The sequence below is a fragment of the Leopardus geoffroyi genome, chromosome B2, assembly GCF_018350155.1.
Source record: "Leopardus geoffroyi isolate Oge1 chromosome B2, O.geoffroyi_Oge1_pat1.0, whole genome shotgun sequence".
In the NCBI taxonomy this organism is placed as follows: domain Eukaryota; kingdom Metazoa; phylum Chordata; class Mammalia; order Carnivora; family Felidae; genus Leopardus; species Leopardus geoffroyi.
Window position 1 is genome coordinate 73,337,080 of NC_059332.1, and position 23,566 is coordinate 73,360,645.

Genomic DNA, 23,566 nt, shown 5'->3' on the forward strand with positions numbered 1-23,566 from the left:
TTAACTGATTTTAATTTTTATCTTTATTGATTTCTGTATTTTCTATATGAAGCTCTATTTCTCACAGAAAGATTTTTCAGATTTTAGAAAGAAATAGGAAAAGAAACAAATGGATAAAAATACTTTCATAAAATACAATTTATCTACTAAAACACAATTTTTTTTTTAATTTTGAAGGTAATTTTTGCATAGCAGTGAATGTAAAGGCATATATTTGCTGAGTCATTCCAGGTGAACCTTTCTAGTACATTTTATGTATTGCCCTTTTTGACTCCTAAAAATAATTGTTCCATGCTTATAGAAAAGGACAGATATCTTAAGATAAAATGGCAGATATTTTAGCAGGGACAATGTAAAGATGAAAACTGGCATCCCATTTTCAACTTCCTATTCTTGGTATAAGGACAGTTTTGGGATACATTGGAAAAGAAGTGATTATATTACATTACATTAACATTTTGTACTTAGTAAAAATTATAGGTAATTGTATCACAAGCAGTAAAAACCAACTAACACTAAAAACTGGATGTAAATGGATTTAATTTTGTTTGCAATGTTTAAGAATATAGATAGTGATTAGAAAGGGTTTAGAAAAATGAATAAATAAAGTTTATTAAAGGAATAAAAACAGGTACATGGACTAAAAAACAAAAAAAAAAATAAGTTCTGATTCCTTGAGAAAGAGAAATCTATTGGTTATCATTGATAGTTTCATGGCTATTGTTTGGAAGAGGAAGGATTGTTTTAAGGAAAACTGATCTTTTAGTTTACCAAAACCTAGATAAGAACAAGAGAGTATGAGTTGCAGAGAATTCAGTCGACTATAAGGAAAAGATCTTTTTCCTTTTATTTACCATTCTGGACATTTATTTTTCAATAAATTTTTTTAGGAAGAATTTTCTGATGTAGGGTGAGTCAACACTGAAAGGAGATTTGTGCAGTCATAGTACTATAGTCCTTGAAAATCATTGAAAATTCAAAAGTTTATTACTAGAGTAAAAAAGCAAATATTCTGCTGAACTTGTGTCAAGAAAATCAACACAGTGAATACTTCCAGCTCTGATGCTCTGTTATATCCTGCCAATATGGGGTAAGGCTAAGGACTTAGAAGAATCTAAGACAAATTGCAACTAAATCCCCACCCACCCAGTTTCCTCCACCCATCTCCCATACACTCTGCCCCAGGACAACTTGTCATTTTTCTTCAAATCATTTATCTGAGTATCACAGTGAAGTTCTGATTAGTTGAATGCTCATACACATGAAAGATCAAGTAAATGTGGTTTCAATATTGATTTGGCAAACCACATACCAAGAAAAGTAGATAGGGTCATTTCAAAAATTAATCACAGATTTTTGGGTGATAAGCAGTACAATGCCACACTTGCACAGAGCACAAATGTTTGATTTTTTAGATTTACAGTGATACAGAGCCGAGAGATATTTGCAAGAAATATTACCCAGTCGGTGGTCCTTGCTTTACTTGCTATTGCTGTCAGAGCAAGCACTGATTCTGCGCTAAATTTCACTCACTCAAGCAAAAGGCCATAAATTTAATGTTAAGAAAATAACACTGCACCAAGCAAATTATTTTCAAGTCAGTGAGATCAATAAGTGTGTTGTAATTCTGATACGTTTGAATTATCCATATTGCTTTTCAGATCTCTTTCTGTTATTGAATGATCACACACCATATATTGTACTTCAAACCAATTCACATCTTAAGCTAGAAATGCTTAAACATTTTAAGATAGGTGTTTGCCCACAAGACTCACACCAAGACTTGCATCAAGAAATTATAAGCACTGAAACCAAAAGAACCAAATTGATCTGTGAAATGTCTATGTATTCGATATGCTTTAAGGCAAAGATTGAGTCATTGACGTTTTGATTGTCAAGTTTCTTACATTATAGGCCAATTCTTACAAGATGCTGCATATTTCCAAAATAACTATAGGCCTGCTATTCCATGGAGGTCTTCCTTTCTTACAAAATGAACCAATGGTAATTCTTCAGTCTTTCATGATGCAAGCAGCACTGAGAACCTTTATTACAATTTGCTATCAACTAGAGAGAAGAGAAAAGATAAGACATAGAAAGCCATCAAAGTTCTATAAACCAATTATTCTTATATGATGTGGTCTATTCAGCATCAGTTGAGAGAAACTTATACTAAAGACTACCAAACCAAACCAAACCAAACAAAACAAAATGAGGCTTCTTCTAGGCTTGGAAATTCTCTACCAAGAGAAAAACAAACTCAGGACTCCCCAGGTCATTACAATAACTTAACTCTACACTGGATTTCAATCTTCCCTTAGAAATATGTGTTCTTGGGGCGCCTGGGTGGCGCAGTCGGTTAAGCGTCCGACTTCAGCCAGGTCACGATCTCGCGGTCCGTGAGTTCGAGCCCCGCGTCGGGCTCTGGGCTGATGGCTCGGAGCCTGGAGCCTGTTTCCAATTCTGTGCCTCCCTCTCTCTCTGCCCCTCCCCTGTTCATGCTCTGTCTCTCTCTGTCCCAAAAATAAATAAACGTTGAAAAAAAAATTAAAAAAAAAAAAAAAAAAAAAAAAGAAATATGTGTTCTTAATAACTTCATAGAGTCAGTCAGATTTATTCCCACTTGGTCTGCAGTGGCCAAATCTTAAAAATATGGGTCTTGTACAAACTCTTAAAAATAGGGTCTTGTAAATATTTTTCAACTTCCCCAACTGCAGAATTCCATTTTCTAATGCTAGAGTGTTCCCATTTTAGGATTTCCAATCCCTCTGTCTTTACTGGTACTAGTTCAAACTAAAAGTTTATTATTGCTCTGACTAGGGTGTCTGGGTGGCTCAGTCAGTTGAGCATCCAACTTTGACTCCGGTCATGATCTCAAGGTTTGTGAGTTTGAGCCCCGTGTCGGGCTCTGTGCTGACAGCTCAGAGCCTGGAGCCTGCTTCAGATTCTGTGTGTGTGTGTGTCTCTCTCTCCCCTCTCCTGATCATGCTCTATCTTTCTCTATCCCTCGAAAACAAATAAACATTAAAAAAAAATTAAAGTCTCTGACTAAAGAAGAAATGTCAATAAACGAGTATTCACATTTGATGTTACCAAATGATCAAAGACCAACCTTAGTAGCTTTAGATAAAATGCACTTATCTTTCACTTAAATATCACTACAAGCAAAATATATCAAGACATAGTTGACGAGAAGATTGATAAATATTTACCAGGAAAAAAAAATGAACAAATACTGAGTAGAATATTGGCTAAAAAACATCTATCTTGGAATAGGTCCAAGTTTGGGAGGAAATTAATTTATCAAAGAGATTCTGTATTTACTTAGGTACAGACTTTCATGAGGAGAAATTTGAGAAATTCTAAGAGCTTTTGTCTCCTATCAAGACTTACATATTTTGGCATTGGTTCCCATGGACCCTCCTCAACAAACACAGAAAAACCATTCTGGGATCCTTATATCATTTAGTAGTTACCCAATGAGGTTAGAGTCTATTGTTCTCTATTCAAAGACTCTATGAAAACCAAAGAGGAGATTAAACTCTTTCATAGATAAAGAACTGGAATGACAGAAAATCTTTATGTATGATCAATGTCATACACTCTTGGAGCATTTTAAAATAGCAAGTTTCAATGACCCCCCTTCCAAAAAAAAAAAAAAAAGTATTAAGTTTCTTACTTGCTAAGTTTGCTTTGTTTAATGTTAAATTCCCACCATTCAATACAAAAACACTGTAGTTACAATTCTTTTTCTCCAGTTCCAAACTGCATTTGCTTCCTATTAGGGATTTATATGTGTGTATGTACTGACTCTACACTGTGATTATCCTTTACTCCTCCGCAAATTATTTCTCTACTTCTACCGTAATTCCTTCTTCTTTCTTCCAGCTATGAGTGAGAAGGCTCTGGCAGCTGACTCCTAGACCAGCATCCCATGTTTCTGGATGGACTCTAAGAATCTGAGCATTACGGGAGGTGTAGTTCTGACATGGTTCCAAATCTCTTTTAAAAAGTGGTTAACTAGCTATGATACAGACAGGCCACAAGAACTACTTACAGTCACACATAACATTCAGTTATAATTGAAGCCCTCTGGTACAAAAAGAACTTGAAAAGTTGAACTTAGACCCTAGTTTTACCATTTATTATTTCATGAGTATGAACAAGTCATCTTTCTCCATATTTCCATTTTCTCCATTTTACAACTATAAAGACATGTGTTCTGCCCAAGGCCCTACAAACATCCAGCATACCTGGGCTCCTGTATCGACCCTGGGCTGTCGATACGGGAGCTTAAGAGGACATCGTGTTCTAGAAAGTATTTGGAAAATAATTAGGTGCTATACTTGGGATTGCTTTGCACAAACTGCTGTGCCTGATGCTACAATGGATACACAGAAGTCACAACCTAGTAAGGCAGATAGTGCATGCACTCAGGAGCGATACATAGCAATTAGCACTACATGAGTACCAACCGGTGCCACAGTATACCACCAAAATATTGATCTTGTCAAAACAATGCATTATAAGTAGAGGAAAGTCTTGATTTTCTGTGTGGCCTGATCTTTTATACATTAAACATTGTCACTCCTATATTATAGTGTCTGAATTTCAACATTTAGATGAAGGGTAAAAAATTAGTATTTTCAGCTATCACATGCTAGCTATTTGTCCAATCTAGCCGTGTCACATTTGGGCAATTATCATGATACTTAATTACGTTTTGATTTATTGTTTCATAACAAGTGGTAAAATTTTTTTTAAATATGTAGAGAATCTAAAATTAATAATTATGGTCTTGCATTTAATAAAGTTAAAAAAAATCATCAGATGAGCCAAAAATTCCAAATCATGGCTTAGATACACTTCTGAAATTAAATGTCCTATAAAATTAACACAATAGACCATATATTCAACTGTTATGTAAAACAGTATAATGCTCTTTATAAATGTTATATATGTTATATAAATGTTAAGTATAAATGTTATGTAAAAGAGTATAATAGTACAAAGACCACTTTGTACTAAAAAATACAGTAAATATTTAGATTTTACCTTTTTTTTTTTTTTTTTTTTTTTTTTTTTTTTTAGTATTTTAGCACAAAGGCAATAAAGCATTTGAGCCTGCTATTCAGCTTCTTGTACCTTTGATTTTTCAGGAAGTTTTTAGGAATGCATTAATTGTGAAAGTAGTAGAAAACTGATAGAAGAGTGCTGTGGGAATTGGCAGGAGAAAGAAATTTCTAGATGCGAGAATAATCGCTGAGTATCAAAAGAGAACTAGTGGGGCGCCTGGGTGGCGCAGTCGGTTAAGCGTCCGACTTCAGCCAGGTCACGATCTTGCGGTCTGTGAGTTCGAGCCCCGCGTCAGGCTCTGGGCTGATGGCTCAGAGCCTGGAGCCTGTTTCAGATTCTGTGTCTCCCTCTCTCTCTGCCTCTCCCCCGTTCATGCTCTGTCTCTCTCTATCCCAAAAATAAATAAACGTTGAAAAAAAAATTAAAAAAAAAAAAGAGAGAACTAGAATTTGAACTTAGGAAGTGAAAGGACATTCTAGATATAGTGAACTCCTTGATCAAAAGCCTTCGGAAAACACAGAGCATACGTGACTAAAGAAAGTGATGCGTTCTGGAAAGCAATGGAAAATCATAGTTGGAAGGTAGAAATAGTTGCAAAATAGCAAACAAGATTTCAAACACTCAACCTATCTCTTTGTAACCATTCTTCTTAATTTTGCCTACATATGTTTTCTTTTTCCACAGCTAAAGACACTTGGCCATCAAATTTATGCTCTGAACTCCACTCCCAGCCTTGAGATACAATTCTTAATCTGAGGAGGAGAAATTTAAGGGACTCAATCCAAAACACTGGGACAAACATCAAGTTATAGTTGCTGTTAATGCTTAAACCCTTGCCATTTGTAAAATAGGAAAAATGTGAATCTTAATTTGGGGATTCTTATTTGGTCCCTGCTGAGTGGGTCTCAGTTATGGTAACATGGACAGGTCTTGTTCCTTAGCCAGCTATTTTTTGGATTATCTGCCTATTATAATCTGACCAGTGTTTCAGACCATGTAGGAATGGAGTCATGTTTCCTGCTTTCTCCAGCCCACTGGTTTAGATCCTTCCATGTGATCCAAGTTATTCCAGTACTAACTATCTTTTTGTACTTAAAGATCTCTGAATATCACCAGCCTCTTAGTTTCCCATAGCTTTCCTTTGTCTACTTGTTGAACCCAAATTGCCCTCTCTTGGTTGGTCATTGTGACTATTGCCTACCCATAAGGGTACCATGTTCTTTCCATTGATCTGGTCTTTTTTGGTGGTGATCATAGTTAATTGAGTCCAGATCCTACCACCCAAATCTGCTACAATTAATAGGGTCATTCCAGTCATGAACTGACAGATGATATATTTTTTCCTCCTTCATTCTAATTTTCTGAATTTTATAAAATATAGCCAACACATCGGACCTTTATCCAAGGTGCCATCATGAACTACTATACTAACTTCTTGCCATTTGTGGTATAGGCACTAAAATAACTCTTACCTTAAAAGAAAAAAAAAGTGGTTGAGACATGAAAGTAGATGTATGTAATTTTTTTAGTAAAGAATCAGAAGCTTAGGTATTCAGATAATTGCCATTGGATGGCACATTGCTTCTATCAATGACAGAACAGTTACTGCATTTGTGTTTCTTGGAGCCAGTCCTCACTTACAGTGCACAAGTGGATGATAATTGATGGTATGTATTTTATAAGTATGTGATCACACAGCAGGGAGTGAGGGTGGATCAGTTGCTCAACCAAATTCCTGAACCTACACTATCTGGAGAACTGATAGTGGGCATTAAGGGAGAAGCAAAGCAAGTAAAATATACTAGCCTACTTCCACAAACATCCAAGAGCAATGGTGGACAACCCTGGCTAAGATCAGGATCAGCTGAACAGCTTTTAAAAGCAGATGCCCAGGCGATAAATCCTAGAGTCTTGGGGTGGAGTGGGATTCTGAGGAGAGACCAGGGTTAGAATTCACTACTCCATGGTCAAATTGGGGAGTAGGCAAAGATTTATGAAATCAGCATCCAAAGACAGGTTAATATGCACAGCAGCCAGACATGTTTACTTTTGACAAAGATAAACCATATGGGGATTTAAGAAATTCTATTATGTTACAGTTTGCCATTTGTCTATTTCCTGCTCCTCATATCATTTCAGAAATTATCCAAACATTGTAAAAATCGATGAATCTTAAACAACCCTGATGATAAAAAGCACCCGCGACTCTCTTTAAAAATACAAAGTCCAGGGCCATAACGTAGTGTCACTGAATCAGACTTTCCGAGGAAAACGCCTAGGAAGCTGAACTGTAGCAAGTGTCCCAGGTGATTCTTATCATTGAGGAAGTTTGGAAAACACTGATCTGGATACTGAAGACTGGTGGACTTTGAACTTGCTTGTGATCTGGGGCCTGTGAGCACATGACAAACACATTTTAAGAGGCACACACAAGTTTGAAGCTTTCCCACTGCCTGTGCTGTGGTCACCCAGATGTCTTTATAGTTCCTTGACTATTCCATGCCTATTCCCACACCAGAGACTCTGCTTCTGCTGTTTACCAGTCTGGAAACTTCTTCCCCCAACTATTTATCCTTTGCCACTTTTTCAGAAAAGCCCTCTCAGCTCTGACTAACTAGATCAGGTGACCTGTTAAAAATTTTTTGCACTCCATGCTTAACTTCATAATAATCATTACTGTTTCTGGTTATCTATCTCTAGTGATAATATTTTAGTAACTGTCTCCTCTACTAGATGGTAAACCCCCGTGGGATGGGACATGGCTCATATGTTCACAGCTTTATCTCCAGTATTTCACAACAGCAATGAATGCATACATGAATGAATACATGAATGAATAAAAGTGCTCAGTGTCAGCATATAAAGATGGAGCAAGGTCATAAGGAGAGAATTGTGAGAATGGCTGAGATCAACAGTGCAAAGCTGGAAGGCTTCAGAGGCAGCAAGGATTATGCTGGGCTCTGAAGCAAGCTGCAAGGGGACTGGCATAACACAGAGGAGCGGAAACATGCCAGGTGGGCGGAAGGCTCCACGAATGCCCTGGAGAAGAGAGACAGTGTTTGCGTTCTGAACAAGGAGCCAGGCTGCTTGAATTAAGCAGAGAGAACAATCAGGCTATGATGAAAGTGGAGGACAGTTAGATAAAGAGTGACTCATGATCAGTTCTGATTTGACGTAAGCAGAAACTCAGAGATCCTGCAGGGTTCAGAGAAGGAGAGAGCTGATCAAAACAGAGCTTGCAGGGGATGACTCACACTCTTTGTGTAGGACTGAATGAAGGGATAGGACTAAAGATACGTGAAACCAGCCAGGAGGCTGTGGCAATCAAATTGCAGTGCAATTAGGAATCAAAATGGGTGCTCTGTTTTATTTGGGTATGTCCTACCTAGTGTCACAAAAAGTTTGACGCACCTGGGTGGAAATATGATATAACAGCCATAGAATACAGGAAGGGAAGGGTCCTAAGAGCGAATCAGTAAGGTTTGGACTAACTTCCATAGAAGAAGAGGGAAGAGAATCAATGAAGATACTAATTGGTAGACCCAAAAGGCTGCATGCTGCAAAATGGGATGGAGAAATACAAAGGCAGGGAAGTGTGAGAACAAGAGAAAATAACGAACTCCATTCTTAGCATGAATTCATAGTATGACATTTCAGGAAGCCTATTCTTTATTCAAGAGGGATTATAGGACATGAAAAAGGGCCCAAGAATAAGAAAATCTGTTACTTCAGGACCATGATCTCTGAAACCTGAAAAGATAACCCATGGTTATGAGGGTGCTGGAGGGGATAGTAACCTGCCCCCAACTCCACCCCTGGATGCTGGTCTCCCTGCCTCTAATCTCCTGTTTTAGCATTTCATATGCATCTGCCAAAGTGCTCTTCTATAATTCAGATATAATCATATCTCTGCCTTGCTTAACATCTTTAAATGACTGTTTAAAACTAAAACCTTCAGGATGAAGGGCAGATAGATTTGCTAGCACAAAAGTTCCTTTAGAATGCATCCCCTGCCCCTCCCTTCTTTTTTCTCTCTCTTCATGGACAGTGTGTACTTTTTATAGCAGTAATCTGTTCATTTCCCTGAATGACATGTGCTCTCTCTTCCCTCCCTACCTTGGTAAGTGGCATTACCTATAGCTAAGTTATCCTTACCACCCTCTTGTTGCCTGATAACTTTCATTCGTTTTTCAAAACCTCAATCATCAGCCCCTCTAGGAAGTCTTCCCTTGATTCCCTCTGCACCTCTCCCATGTGCTTACATAGATGATTGGAAAACTCAAATTTTTGTGCTGTCTTTTTATTTTAATTCTAACTAAAATGTGATCTTCCTTAAGGCAAAGATGGTGTCTTTCATGCCTCTATTTTTTATGCCTAGCAAAGTGCCTGATACATTGTTTGAAGAAAAAAAAGTAAGGACAGAAGAAAGAGGAGAGGACAGAAGGAGCAAAGGAAGTAAGGGATAGCTTTTCCTCCCACCAAAAGTTCTACTAAAAGGTTGAGAAGACAGGGAGAGAGGTTAGCTGGTACACCCCAAATTGAAGGATACTGAGTAAATTAAATGTCAGATTCATGGTACCTATTACACAGCATGAACTATTTATAATTCCTCATTATTTTAATAACTCCACGTGGAGCACTGTGTTAATCACTGATGTTAGACACTGTGCTGGTAAAGTTAGGTGGTATAAAAATGAGCAAGTTTCAGTCTCTGCCCCAAGGCTGTCACAGTTCATTTGGGGAGACATATGTTGAATTGATGCCTGACCAAGGCACATGCAGTACAGAAGAGGAAGGAGCCAAACATTCTGGACAGTAGTGTGGTTCGTGGAGGTTTCAAAAGGCCAGTGACTCAAAGGGATGAGTAGACATGTGCCAGGGTTAAAAAGGGAGAGAAATCCTGGATGGCCCAGTCAGTTAAGCAACTGACTCCTGATTTCAGCTTAGGTCATGATTTCATGGTTCCTGGGTTTGAGCCCCACAATGGGCTCTGAGCTGACAATGCAGAGCCTGCTTGGGATTCTCTCCCTCCCTTTCTCTTTGCCTCTCTCAAAATAAAAAAAGACACTTAAAAAAAGTGGGGAGGGGAGGGAAAGCATTCCAGAGAAACGACTGAGATATCTTGGGGAATGGCAGAGTTTGGAATGACTGCATTTGGCCAAATACTCTTCATTTGTTATTTTTAGGAGCTTGGAGGATACAGAGATAATGAAATATAGTTTCATATTCCTTCTCAATACCCTAAACTTGTTAGTTTTTCCACTTTCTCCTTCTTTTGCAATACCTCTTGCTATCTTCCTTCTGTCTTTTCCCCACATCATGTTTGTTCAATGTACTGATCAGTTCTGCTCTTCTCGTTCTTTGTTTCTCCTCACTGCAGTGTCTAAAGCAGTTAATCAACCCCCTATCTCCAGAAAACAGTTCATGACCATCTACTCCCATTAGAGCATGTCAAGGGGATAGGGTGGTGGTCTCTATTCGCTGAACACTCATAGTATACTCCCTCTGACAGGCATATGGTTAAATAAGTTTTCTGATTACCATGTTGCATGATTCATCTTAATTCATCATGTCATTAAAGGACTCTTCTGATCATTCTGAAAAGAAACAATGCATGCCAATTTAAGGGACACCCTGGCTAGATGATATTAATAGATAATCTTGCCATCTAAGTTGAATGTTTGGGAAAGGAGACAATACTGCCATAGCACATCCCTAGCACTGTTACTACACATGTCTCTATTGGACACAGAAGTGAGTCTTGGGTTGACCAGTCTTAGATCCAGCCTATGGTTGCTCATGTTTAAAGGCTTTTTGTGAACCTGGAGGCTCCTGTGGGAGGTCATGGACCTAACATGGGCTAAGCAACTAACACGTACCAAGTTCTTTGCTTGGTGCCCTTAATATTTCACTCATTCTCACCAAGAAGAAATGCATGGTAATTCTTCTAGTTTTCTAGATTAGTTATCATAACGGTAGATATCTTAAGTATTTTACTCAAAGTAACAAGTACCTCATAAATAAGTAGAGAAGCTGCCATCTGAATTTGAGTATATAATACCAAGGATGCTGTTTTCCTGGTATGTTTGTAGGCATTTGTTCTTTTCTGCCCAGCAAGCATCACTAGCAAATCATGACAGTATCAGCCCCATGATTGAATATAGTCTCCGAAGCATTGAAAAGAAGTTCTCCAGATGCCCCCCCACCAATTAATGGGAGCATCCGAGCTCAACAAGATTGCTTTCTATAATTATTGCTTTGACCTTACCAGCGTTTCTATATTATAGAAATAAGCAGCTGAAGAGATCAAGAAAGTAGACCTAAACTATAGAGACTTTTCAGCTTTAGAGCTGAACCATACCTACATAGTCTCATTCCTTGAGAAAGGGCCCCTCCTACCCAGTCACATGTTCTTATTCTGCCCACATTTGCCATCTTATCTCTTTCAGATTAGTCATAAAATTATGAGCTGCTTATGTGTCAATGCCAAACTGCCAATTGTTAGTCCTACCTCACAGTAGCATTTTAAACAGTCTCTTCTCCTCAAAAGCCATTTATTCAGACGTACTTTATGTTTGAGAATAATTGGACCCATTAGCAATCTAACTATCCCTATTTACCTCTTTGCATTTCCCCTTATTAGAGTGGATACATTACTATATAGGGAGAAAAGAAGTGGTAGATTATAGAATGGCTTTAAAAAAATTTTTTTTAAGTTTATTTATTTGCTTTGAGAGAGAGAGAGAGAGAGAGCAAGCTGGGGAGGGGCAGAAAGAGGGAAAGAGAGTGAATCCCAAGCAGGCTCCTCACTGTCAGCGCAGAGCCCAATGTGGAGGTTGAATTGACCAAACCATGAGATTATGACCTGAGCCAAAATCTAGAGTCGGATGCTTAACCTTAAGACTGAGCCACCAAGGTACCCCAAGATTATAATATGACTTCTAATCTATTTACCGGCAGTGATTTCTTTCACCTGAGAGAAATCCAGAAGCCTTTCTCTAGTAACACTGAGAGTTTAACATACATAGAGCTGCCTGGAAGTGAGTTAAATGCTCACACATGGGTATGCTTATTCAATTCTCAAATAGCCTTGTAAAGCTGTTGCTGTTAGTACCCCATTACACAGATGAGAACATTGAAGCTTTTAATAGACAAAAGTAATTTTCCTGAAATCACAAAACTAACCAAGAAAAAATGTCTGTATTTGTACCTGAGAAATTTGTCTGCACACTTTTTAAGCAGCATGTTATACTGTTTCCCTCCATTCACCACACACAGCCCCCTCTGTTTCTTACTTACTCTGTTTCTTACCTACTGCCTAGCATACAATGTAGCCATAGACAATAAAGGAGGCTGTTACCAGAACATAATTAATTGTGAAAGTGATTCAGAACCATTTGAAGTCTCCACCCCAGCCATAGGGCCTCCCTCTCACCCATTCTGTGGAGATCAAGCTCTATAGCCAAATGGAGAAACCTGCCTCTTGAGGCCCTTTTTATTCTTGGGCAACTAAATATCTTCTAATCCAAAAAAATGCAGAATATACTTGGATTTCCTCTATTCTTGGATTTGATACCTTCTCACAGATGTAGCTCACTGTGCACTCTGGAACAGCCTTCCTTATGGCTGGATTTTAAGGTGTCATTCCCAGCTTAGGTCAGATCTGCTGAGGGTTTTATTCTAGAGCTAAACTCTGGGATTCTGCTTTGTCTTTGTGTCTTATACTAGGTCTAAAAATTTCCTTAAAACAGGCAATCTAACAGTGATAGCTCTGAGTAACACCTACATATCCTATCTGTAGCTCATAAGTTTCATTACATTTCTATATATCTGTAAGAGCAGAAAAAATAACCTAAGCCTTCCATGATTGGATTTTGATATCATAGTGGAACTGACCAAGTGTTTTTAATATCTTATACTAATTCTATTTTATCCTTAATAATCTTTCGGTGTTAAATAGTTAAAATTAATATTTCAATACTAAAACTTAATACAATGATGAGACGAGGCATGTAGATATTACCATGCTTAGACCGTGGTAATGCAACTTATGAAAGTAAAATTGATTATTATAGGTAGAGTAAGCAACAACAAAATTTATCATTTATATGCCTCGTTAGTTACCTAAATTAGAACTACTATAGTTTTATAGTATTTTTGGACCTTTATGTCCATCTTGCTTTCATCACTAAAACTTTCCCATTCCATTACCTAGGAAACAAAAAAGATTAATAGTTACTTAAGGGGTGCCTGGGTGGCTCAGTAGGTTAAGCATCCAACTTCAGCTCAGGTCATGATTTCGCAGTGAGTTCGAGCCCCATGTCGGGCTCTGTGCTGACAGCTTGGAGCCTGGAACCTGCTCCAGATTCTGTGTCTCCCTCTCTCTCTGCCTCTCCCCTGCTTGTGCTCTCTCTCTCTCTCTCTCTCTCTCTCAAAGGTAAATAAACATTAAAAAAATTTTTTTAAAAGATTAACAGTTACTTAAATCACTATCGAAAAATCCATCAAGCTTAGGCAGCTCAAAATTCCTAGCACCTTTCACTTGTGGTGGGAAGTTTTCATTCATAGGTTGCTTTATTGTGGCATGGGCTCCATGAAGGAAGTGATATCATGTTTCATAATGGGGGATAGCAGGTTGACTCCATATAGGTCACCTCTCTGGGATTCACAATATGGGTGTGGTCAGGCCATTCCTTACTGATTCAGTCTTCAATCCAAGAATCCATAAACAACTCTTGATAATCCCTAGCATATTAACTATCAGTTAGCACCTTCAGTGAATACTTTAGATACGAAAATGAAAAAAAAATGTTTACAGGATTGGACCTAGAAGTGGCTAAGGAAAAAAAATATATATATGTATATAAAAAGTAGGAGCAGATCAAAGATCAGTTCAACATACTTCATGAATTTGCCTGGGGCTACTCCCTTTATAGAACTCAAATTCATCTTTGGCATGGGTGACTTATATTGCCAATCACCTGACTTGAAGTGAAAAGGTAGAGAATGGCATCAGACTAGTGCCATCTGGTATCATTGTTCTTTTTTGAGAACCAAAAGTAAAATTAAAATGTAAGGAGGAAAACAATGAAGATTGTAGTTGGGAGAAATGAAAAACACATTTTGATGTTTATTTCACTGGTCTCACAAGGCTAACTTTGTAACAAACAAAGGGATGCGGTAGATTAAAACCTAGCATTGAAATAAAGAAATACAGAAATGAATCAAGTATTTAGACATGGAAATATACAGATCTTCCACTTTAGTTTGTACAGCTGTTTGTTTTTAAAGCATAGAACTGTTCATCTAAAATAGAGTTATAAACCAAAATCATCTTGGAGACCCATGAAATTCTTCTTCTAAAATGGTTCCATTTTCTTGGTTGAGGCCCAAATTATTCTGATCACATTAGTTTGTCTTGGATAATATTGGTTCAGTTGAATTATCTAATCATTATTGCCATCTCACTCAGAGAATTTATTTTGTCATTTTCCCACAATCTAAAAGACTTAAAAAAAAAAAAAGAAAAAAGAAAGAAAGAAAGACTTTAATGTCCACAGTATTGTTTATAAAAATAAAGGTCAAAATCATTTTTACAATTGCTTAATACAAAGATTTTTCTAGTCTTGGAAAGAGCTGTGGGTTCTAATTCTGGCAAATCTACAGAGAATTCAGAGAATTCTGTTAGCCTTTTCCTATTTTCTTAGAATATTGTGATAAAAAAGAAACATGGGTTGGCACTTATTTTAACCTATAGAAGGGCAAACAACACATTCAAAATAATAAAATATGAACAACTCAATATTCAAATAAGTTCCTTGGGGTGACTTGGAGAATCTGCTAAAATTTTGAAGAGGATGCCTGGAAGATGCTAGACATGACATTTCACTGCATGCTTCTAGAGAAAAAAATCATTAATAATAAAGAAGGAGAATACCTTCTCAACATTTTGGAGGAAACAAACATATATATAGGGTAGGTATATATTAGGTAGATATATATATATATATATATATATATATTAGGGTAGACCAGGGCAAGTGCAATATAGTGTCAAGATAGCTAATTTCACTCCCTGCTGATTCTCTCTGCTGAGAATCAAGATGGTTCATGAAGATCCTTCAGAAAGTGAATGTAAAACTCTTCATTTGATTTAACCCTGGTTAATTTCAAGGGTAACCTGTACAACTATTGGCCTAAATCACTAAATTATTTGCAAACATGGTCATTTTTTTAATGAATAGAAAATGTTTTATTTTGTTTTGTTTTTGAATCATTGACCATATACTTGAAGATTTTTGGGGTGTTGAAAAGGAGTATATTCCATATTAAAATCTTATTAGTAATTTCTGAGGTTAATCCCCCGTAAAGGGAATGTGCACATCACATCCAGTCTTCATCAGGGGCCCTTACATTAAAAATAATTTCTGAATTTCCCTGCAAGGTTTTAAAAGGTTTAATTTTGTCACTTGTATACAGACTAAATGCAACATTTCATGGATCCAGAACTTAAAATAAGAGGATGCCACAGACTGAATGTTTAATGTTTATGTCTCTCAAAATCATATGTTGGAACCTAATCCTCAATTCTATGGTATGAGGAGGTGGGGGCTTTGGGAAGCAATAAAGTTTTGAAAACAGTGGTTAGGTCATTAGTGCCCTTATAAAAAAAAAAAAAAAAAAAAAAAAAAAAAAAGGGGCGCCTGGGTGGCGCAGTCGGTTGGGCGTCCGACTTCAGCCAGGTCACCATCTCGCAGTCCATGAGTTCGAGCCCCGCGTCGGGCTCTGGGCTGATGGCTCAGAGCCTGGAGCCTGTTTCCGATTCTGTGTCTCCCTCTCTCTCTGCCCCTCCCCCATTCATGCTCTGTCTCTCTCTGTCCCAAAAATAAATAAACGTTGAAAAAAAAAAAAAAACAAAAAAAAAACAAAAAAAACCCAGACAGATTTTTTGCCCCTTTTACCATGTAAAGACACAGAGAAAAGAAAATATCTACCAGGAAACTATTTTTGACCATACATTGAATCTTCCATCACCTTGATCTGAGGCTTCCCAGCCTCCAGAATTGTGAAAAATAAATTTCTTTTTGTAAGCTATGGTCTATGGCATTTTGTTATAGCAGCCTGAGCTGACTAAGGGGAGGGGAGTGAGGAGGTAAAGAACTCATTTCCATGGTAATCCAAGGAAAGAACATGCATAATTTAGACATGGTTTGTTAATAAGAATATACTAAATTCCTGCAATTTTGAAAAAGAGAAATTTACAAGTAGAACATATATTTTGTTCTTGTTTTTGTTCTTTAAAAAAGGCCAAACAAAAGAATAGGGAAAAGATGAAATAAGTTTGTGAGTTGCAGACTCTAGTTGGGTAACGAAAATAATAAAATATCATTACTTGGGTGTGTATTTGTGTATGTGTATGTATATATTTGGTTTTATTGAAAACCATCTCTCATCTTTTTTAGAAGTATGAGATATACACTAAAAAATAAAAACAAATAACTGGGTTGAACAGAATTAAAGACTATCATTGATATTACTATCAAGATTAACATTTTAAATTCTTCCTTAATCTTGCTATAGCTAAAGTCAAACAGATTTTTCCATTAGAAACAACACAACAACATTTCAGACATTTCACCAAGCCTAAGTGTGAAAAGAGTCCAAAGCAAACATAAATTGAGGCAATAGCCAACCCCAAAGTTTCAAATCCTATTAAAAAGAATGCAGTGGTGTTGAAAATTCCATGGCTTGAAATACAGTGATGCATCCAGTTGTTTTATTTTATAATTTGTAATTAAATTGGAATTATCAAGATATATTTTGGCCTTCCAAATAATCTGATAAATATTAAAAGACCTTGAAATGTTAATCATTGCAAATAAAATTAGTTATGTGGAGATTATTTCCAGAAAAAAAATCATTTGATTGTTTTACTTACAGTCAACTCTTGTTGGAAGGCAACAGTCCCCTCATTTTCACTTACAAAACAAAGTACGCATGCAGTCATTTGATTGTTTGGGCTTTTAAATTTGGCTCTGAGTCCTTTGGAGTATAATCCCTTTACTGGAAATTCAGTTAAAGTAACTCCTTCTATCTCTAAATGCTAACCAGATAAACCACATTTCCTGCTTTCACTCCCTTCTCCACCTCTCTGCAGATTTAGTGCTGATTGACAGTGAAGATTATAGCCTTTGACAACAAGGTAGATTGATGACAACAGTCATCATCTATCATTTGGCATCTATTTTCCTCTCTTTTTGTTCATCTACAACTATTGTCAACTCTGGCTGCTCATTAGACACCTGGAGGGCTTTTTAAAACCGTTTCCTCCCCTTTCCCAAGACATTTTTATTTAATAGGTCTGGGGTGGAATCCAAATAATAATATTTTAAAAGAAACTTCTCAGGTAATTCTAATGTGTAAACAGAATTGAAAACGCTCTGTTTACTGGGAGTTAGGATGCAGGGCAGGAACCAAGGCGAAGAGTGGCCTCCTGATAACCAATCAGGAAGCTCTGAGCCTCTCCTCAGTGAACCAATCGGGATAATCTGAACTTTAGTGAGCCAGTTGCCTGTTCTACGTGGAATAGACTCTAAGACCTCACCCTCTCAACTGGAAAGTGCACAGAAATCACCCACCATCTTGTTAAAAGGCTGTTTCTGATTTGGTACATCCATATGGTACCTGAGAGTCTGCATTTCTAACATGGTTCCAGTGATGTGGCAGCTACCCTTACACAGTTCACACTCTGAGTGGCAAGTATTTAGGATAAATCTGGTCCCATAATAAAAATGTCGCCAAGTTTCTTTCAAAAGAATGTAATACTGATACAAAAGGGCGTAGCACACAGTTATAATAATGAGACTTTAGAAACAAATGTCTAATAACAGGGCCAATGTGAAGGGATAATAGTAAATATGCGTTTTCAAACAGTTGTGAGTAGCATCGAAAAATCAGTAAAATATACAATGGAAAAAGTAAAATATAAAATTATATGTAACCTACATAGGAATATCCCAATTACATTCAAGTGGATGGAAACAGACTGAAAGAAAGTGATCCAGTATGTAAACTGTGAATGCAACAGGTTTTGTGATTATGAGCAACTTTATTTTCTGTCTGTATTTTTCATTTTATTCAATTAATACTTTTTATCATTATAATAAGACTAAAACATATTATCTAAGATGGCGACTGTGGAACCGGAAACCACCCCTACTCCTAATCCCCCTCCTTCAGAAGAGAAAACAGAATCTAATCAGGAGGTTGCTAACCCAGAACACTGTATTAAGCATCCTTTACTGAGCAGATGGGCACTCTGGTTTTTTAAAAATGATAAAAGCAAAACTTGGCAAGCAAACCTTCTGCTGATCTCTAAGTTTGGTACTGCTGAAGACTTTTGGGCTCTGTACAACCACATCCAGTTGTCTAGTAATTTAATGCCTGGCTGTGACTATTCACTTTTTAAGGATGGTATTGAGCCTATGTGGGAAGATGAGAAAAACAAAAGAGGAGGACGATGGTTTATTACATTGAACAAACAGCAGAGATGAAGTGATCTGGATGGTTTTTGGCTAGAGACACTGCTGTGCCTTATTAGAGAATCTTTTGATGACTACAGTGATGTTGTATGTGGAGCTGTTGTTAATGTTAGAGCTAAAGGTGATAAGATAGCAATAAGGACTACTGAATGTGAAAACAGAGAGGCTGTTATACATATAGGGAAGATATACAAGGAAAGGTTAGGACTTCCTCCAAAGATAGTGTTTGGTTGTCAGTCCCATGTAGACACAGCTACTAAGAGGGGCTCCACCACTAAAAATAGGTTTGTTGTTTAAGAAGACACCTTCTGAGTATTCTCATAGGAGACTGCATCAAGAAATCGAGATTTGGGAGCTGAACCAAAGCCTCTTCCAAAGCAGAGTGGACTATATTTAAGTTTGATTTCCATCTAAATGTTGCTAAGACATGAGAAGTCTCATTTGCTTTTGCCTTGTACTTCTGTGTTCATGGTTTTTTGTTTTTGTTTGTTTGTTTGTTTGTTTTTTGCTTAAGAGTGTCCATTATCCCAATCAAAGAATTACAGTACACATCATCCCCAAAATCCATGAATGTGTTCCTGGCCCACTTATGTAATAGCTTACTAGAATTACCATTATAAGCACATTTTACCTATCTACAATATTCAAAAAAGAACTTGCATTTCTGTACCTTAAAGGAAAAAAAAATTCTGTTTATGTTCCATTGTGTGCAGGAGCATATTTTGCTGATTTGAAAGAGTATGATGCATACAGCAATCTAGCAAAATCTAGCAATTTTATTTATTTCTTTTTACAGCATTGTCTTTGCTGTACTCTTGCTGATGGCTGCTAGATTTAAATTTATTTGTTTCCCTACTTTATAACATTAGTGATTCTGATTTCAGTTTTTCATTTGTTTTGCTTTTGTTTTTTTCCTCATGTAACAGTGGTGAAGGATCCAGAAATATGACATAAAGGTGGAATAAACATTAATTTTGTGCATTCTCTGGTATTTTTTGTTTGTTTGTTTTTTGTAACTACAAAGCTTTGCTACAAATTTAGGCATTTCATTCAAATCAGTGATCTATGTTTGTGTGATTTCCTAAACATCATTGTGGTTTATATAAAAAAAAATGTAACATCATAATTACATTCCTAATTAGAATTAGTATCTCTGTTTTTGTATCTTTATGCTGTATTTTAACACTTTGTATTACTTAGATTGTTTTGTTTTGGTTAAAAAATGGCTCAAGTAAAAGCGGTCCCACTCATATTAAGACAGTGTACAAAACTGTAAATAAAATGTGTACAGCGAATTGTCTTTTAAACAACTAGATTTGTCCTTTTCTTGCTCCATCTCTATAGAAGGAATTTGTATTTCTTATTGCCAGGCAGTCTCTATTGTGTCTTCTTGTAGTGTCTTCCACATGAACAGCAAAAGTTTGGAGCACTATTTTATTATGTTTATTATAATTTTTAATAAATTGAACAGGTAGCATCATATACATGGAATTAAAAAAAACATATTAAGCAAAATACTGTATTACATCAGATAATACATTTCTTTTTTTTTTTTTAATGTTTATTTATTTTTGAGAGAGACAGAGACAGAATGCGAGTGTGTTAGGGGCAGACAGAGAGGGAGACACAGAATCCGAAGCAGCCTCCAGGCTCTGAGCTGTCAGCACAGAGCCTGACGCAGGGGTTGAACTCATGAGCCGTGAGATCATGACCTGAGCCAAAGTCAGACACTCAACTGACTGAGCCACCCAGGCACCCCAAGTAAACTTTTTTTTTAAAAAAAAGAGAAGTAATTTGGGACACACTTATACTGAAAAATTATTCATTATTTATATGATATCAAATTTAACTGGGCATCCTATTTTTTCTTTTTCTTTTTGTTTGTTTGTTTTTGCTAAATCTGGCAAATATATCCTGAAATGCAACAAAACATTTGGGAAATTGGTTTGGCCTTGGAATTATGGCAGAAAAAGAAAAAATAAAAAAAACAAATAGTGTTATTTCTCACCTTAAGCTTACAATCAAACCAAGAAAAGGATAATCCCAAATTCTAATTTTTTCATTAAATACTTGAGGCAGAAAATGGACAGTAAAGCAATCTTACTGGAAATCAGTCTGAGTCAGCATTAAAAAGATTAAAAAGAAAAATTCAATTTTGAAAACATCATTATCAACATGACATTTCTTTGTAAAGGTTCTTATGAATTGCTTTTCCATTCAGTAAAAATTTTCTGAATTAAATACAAAAGTTATCTGTTAATCAACAAGATTTACTTTTAAACTTAAACCAAAATGAAAATAAGACTATGAAAATAATATTTCATTCTAGTTCAGCTTGTTTTGTACATGGGCCCAGCACCAGGATTTTGATACTTAATCACTTCAAGCTCATAGGTTTCAATTATTTTATTAAGCAATTTTTCTAACAATTAGATGTTTAGGCCTTAGGCCCTTTTCAGTTTTACATTTCTTTCTATAGTTTCAATGTGTCTTTTAGGGAGAGAGAAGAATTTCCAATAAGATCACAAATTACATGATGGCAGAGAGTAACACTATCTTCACCTTTCCTTCCAACTTTAGTCCCATGATGCCGTGAGCCCCCTGTCCCCTCACTAAGTTGCAAGGGTGAATTGCATTGCAGATGTGTATCTTTCACAAAGAGTTTTAAAGAGAAGCTTCAACATTTATATAAGAAGGGAGAGACATCATGCTAAGATATTACAGTCTGCCTTGGGCATGCCGAGGGCAAGCTTGTCATTTAAAAAACAAAAGCCCCAGAAGACTTGTAGATATACAACAAGAGATTTGTACAAGGTTATTTATAGCAGTGCTGTTTGCAATCAGAATAGAAACTAAACTAAACTAAACTTGCTAATAGTCATTATTAGTAGAGTACATAAACCATCACCATGTATTCATATATTGAAATATTACAAAATATTTGAATTTCATATACACAAAATAACATGGTCATAATGTCTACCAAAGATAAGCAAGACACGTAGCATAATTCCATATATATAAATCTCAAAATATGTAAAACAAAACAATATACTATTTAAGTTTACAAATAATGTAGTAAAACTATAAGAAGACAAGGGAATGAAAAATACAAAATCCAGATAATAGTTACCTTTGAGGGAAAGGGACAAACTGAGACCAGCAAAAGAGATAGAGTGGGCTTCAAGGCAGTGATAATGGTCTTTGTTAATGTAGGTCATGGTGATCGCTCTATTATGATTCTGTATACCATCTATACTTTTTACTTTTATTATCACAATAATATTCATTATACAAACTAATAATAATAAGCAACTTTATCATCCCAGGCACATTTATTTATTTGTTTGCTTGTTTATTGAGTATCTATACAGATATGTAGATATATATATATATATATATATATATATATATATATATATATATGGAGAGAGAGAGACAAAGAGAGAGAATGTAATATAATATACTTAGTAAGTTGATTTTTGGGGGGCTTATTTTAGTAAACATACCCAAATTAACATTAGATGGTAGCTAGTGGAGTCATAGGAGTTGAGGGAGGTATTTTAAAAGAGAAACTTGACTATATTCCTACTCTGAGCATGAGCAATAAAAAGAAAGGGGTTGGGTTGAAGAAAAAATAACTGATGAAGTCTCAGAAAGTGGATGAATTAATCTTGAACAGAATGACAAAAGAAGGGGATGATAGGGACAGGTTTATAGCAAGTAAGACAGAGAGCTCACAGTGAGACTCACAACCAGGGTGGACCACTGGGAATAAAGGCTGAGAACTGTGAAGCTTTAGTAGAATTGATGAAATACATGAGATCTGCCAAGTAAAAATAGGATTGAGAAATTGTTATTATAATCAATTATAATGATACCAATCTGCAAAACTGTGAGATTTTTGCCCAGCAGTTTAGAAATAGAGAAGACTTTCAGTAACAGCCATGGTTACTTGTGATGATGGTATCTGTGAGGGAGGAGGGTATCTGTAGGTCAGATAATCAATCATAATATATATGTAGCATTCAGGAAAAAAAAATTATCATTAAGAAAAGATTGAAGGTCCAATTGAATGAAAATATTCCACAAAGACCAGGTATAGTGGAATAAGTTAACAGCTCTAGAAGGATATGGCATCAGGCATTATGCTCAGTGAACAAGACACTTAGGTTTTCAGTGGTGGAGCAGTTTGTACTTATGACAAGGTTCATGGTGTGATGTGGAAAGTGGGCGGTTGAAGTCAATTGGTAGGTAAGTTCATTGTCATTAAAGAGGGTAAGGGATCATGAAGCTAAAATCACCAGCATTGAGAGTAACGTCATTCAGATTATGGTGTGAACAGGAATGGGGAGGAAGATTTTGAGCCTGACAAGACCTTCAATCAAGGTAGGCGCTTTGCCAGAAATTAAGTCGAGCACAGGAACAATGGGTGGTGTACTCAGCTTACAGAAGCCGCAAAGAATTCTGACATTTTACAGGAAAATGGAGGAACTATAATCTGCAAGTGCTGAGATTTTTAGTTAAATCATAAGGACCCTTGTAAATAATTATAGAGAATTCTCAAATCTAGAGAATTATCTGCAATTTCTTCAAGTTCATACTAGTTGAATACTAATTCTTCACCAACCTGGTTAAAAAATTCTAAGCTTCCTATAGAATGTATTAAACAAATCAAAATGCACTGTGGTGTCATTGGGGATTGAGGGAAAGGAACTATAAGTAGATGTATAATACTTGTACATAACATCAAAGAAGTCCACCACCTAATGAAAGTGAGGATGGTGGCAGGGGCCACAGTGTAAAAAATTACTAGGAGAACAGTAGAAGTCAAGGCCAAGAATGAGGGGAATATTAAATATTGGCTATAAATGGAAATAGCCAGTCAAGAGTCCCAAATTAGAGCACTCTTCAAATGGTGAGGAATAACACACAATCTACAGAACTGA

At 36.4% G+C, this 23,566-nt stretch overlaps 1 pseudogene; it reads left to right on the forward strand.

The window, feature by feature from the left end:
• The first annotated feature begins 18,238 nt into the window (after positions 1–18,238).
• On the forward strand, positions 18,239–19,598 carry LOC123608663 (annotated as a pseudogene).
• The last annotated feature ends 3,968 nt before the right edge of the window (positions 19,599–23,566 follow it).